The sequence below is a fragment of the Mastomys coucha genome, unplaced genomic scaffold (assembly GCF_008632895.1).
Source record: "Mastomys coucha isolate ucsf_1 unplaced genomic scaffold, UCSF_Mcou_1 pScaffold5, whole genome shotgun sequence".
Classification (NCBI taxonomy): Eukaryota; Metazoa; Chordata; class Mammalia; order Rodentia; family Muridae; genus Mastomys; species Mastomys coucha.
Window position 1 is genome coordinate 11,996,348 of NW_022196911.1, and position 2,279 is coordinate 11,998,626.

General features: G+C 40.9%; 1 long non-coding RNA gene across 1 annotated transcript in view; it reads left to right on the plus strand.

The window, feature by feature from the left end:
* Positions 1 to 1,833, plus strand: part of LOC116078991 — a 6,616-nt gene extending 4,783 nt beyond the window's left edge. The window contains exon 2 of the long non-coding RNA XR_004113698.1: positions 1,477 to 1,833. This is a non-coding gene — a long non-coding RNA (uncharacterized LOC116078991). The remainder of the gene's footprint in view (positions 1 to 1,476) is intronic.
* The last annotated feature ends 446 nt before the right edge of the window (positions 1,834 to 2,279 follow it).

Consider the following 2,279-nt stretch of genomic DNA (forward strand, 5'->3'; position numbering starts at 1 on the left):
AAAAAAAAAAAAAAAAAAGAAAGAAAAAAAAGAAAAAATGGAACATCCATATACATTAGCCTAGAGCAGAGTGCCCAGGAAGACATGGGTCCACATGGCAAGCATGGAACCAGTGATCAATTAAGTAGTAGCTGACCACACAGAAACCTGAATGCTCTTGTTCATAGCAGGATTTTTCCTGACAATAAAAACAACCCAGCTTTTAATTAATGGGTCAGTAAAGTGGCTCACCCCTATGATGGAATATTACTCAGCAATCAAAGGAAATAACATTATGAGATATGTTAATATAGATGGACCCAAATAACATTGTGTTTCATGGAAACAGGATTTTGTTCATGTGAAGGAAAGGCCTAGGAGAGAGGGGTTTATAGTGCTGTGAACTAGATTCTTGACAGTCTTGAACTTGATAGATTTTGTGAGTGCGGGAACGAGAAGTCACGCACGGCATAACAGTAAAGTATTTTTTTCTTGAAGGCAAAACAAACTTCTAGGATTAGATGGTGTTGATAGTTGTACAATTCTGCGACTACATTAATATCTACTGAGTCATATATTCTTAACAGATCAAGTTTATTTCAAGCAAACCATACCTCAGTAAGGCCTTGAAATATTTTTAAAATTATCAAAGATTGATGAAATTCTTCAATTGAGGACACTGTAATGGTGGAAAAAAATTTCTACATTCAACAAGGTTTGGGATCAAGAGCACTGTGTGCAATATTCCTCGCTAGAGACAGGCAACTTGCAGTGTCTAGGTAGATCAATTATTACCCTATCAGGAATCAAGGTCCAGGCTGCAGTGTGACAATGTGCTTGAGTAAGATGTACCCCAAGGGAAGATGGGTGAATGGTAAGGTGGAATACCACAATTCTGGCAACTGACTTCTGGGTTTAAACTATTTCAAATTAAAAATAAATTTAAAGTACCTGACTGTCAAAAGAGTGAGTTTTATTCTGAGAAGCTAGCCTTCTGATAACAAGGCTACATCCCTTTGAGGAAACACTGCTTGCACCCTGTGGTCTCTGCCTGTCACACTTAAGGCAGGTTGGTTCAGCTGTGCCCACACATTGATCTGTTTGAGCTTTAAAGTGTTCAACTTCAGAGAACATTACTCCAACATTTAAAGAAACGTTCAGCCAGAAATACTGTGGGCTCAGAAACAGGCAGGAATCCTTCAGTCTCCTGAGACAGACACACAGAGAGACGCGGAGGGTAACACAGAGAGAGGAGGAGGGAAGAGAGAAGGAGAAGAGGAGAGAGGGGGGGGAGACGTGGGTGGGAGGGCATAAGCCCAATCTAGGGCAGGGTGTCTGAGCCTGAGTGACGTGGGGTCTGACTTGCTTTCTCTCTTCTATGACTCGTCTCTCGGTCATATTGTTTTAAGCAGAACAAGTTAATACACTCTGGTATTTTACTCATTAGAAAATTAGGCTGATTTATTGGTCAGTTCTTTGCTTTATCTTCGATCATAGGGGATTGCAAAAGAAGAGAGAGAAAGACAAGCACGTCACCCGCCGGGCCTGCCAATGGAACAGTATCTTTGACAGTTACAAGACAGAGCACGCATTGTATCAGGACAGCCGTGACAGGCCAAGTGTGCATATTGACAGGACACCATGGCAGCATCTGGCAGGTTGTTCCAGACGAATGCCGCCCCAGCCTTGTCAATGTGATGCCGCCAGACACATTTCACAGACTGGCTCCTCACAGCTCCTCTGAGGGGAAGGTGTCCTGTGCAGAGCCATCCCAAGCTTTTTGCTAGCTGCTGTTCACAAGAACTGTATGTGGCATTGGACACTGACAAGAGGACGTTTGAGTTTTACCCCAAATTGTTGGTCAAACGAAGTTGTCATTATTTCCTGGTGTGAATAAGCCACATGGAATGTTTCCTGAGGTATGGGTCTTTCAGGGTGTATACTACTTGAAAGTTAAGCCTGAGTTTTGTAGGAGGATTCTTGTGAATAAATTTTATTCCTGCAGCAAGGAGAGAGGTTATATTAAAACTTAGCAGTTTCCAAGTGTTAGTGAGAAGCCAGTCCAGCACGGCCCCAGGACTATTCTTTCAGTCATGTACTTTGTGGTGCCACATCACTCAACTATGGGATTCTTCACTATAGGACAGCCTCAAGATGGCATCTATTATATTTTTATTTATTAATGCTGTTCCATAATATTAATAAATATCTGATATCCACTTTAGTACATGGTACCTACTATATTTTATTTATTAATACTAATCTATAATATTACTAAATATTTGATATCTACTCTATAA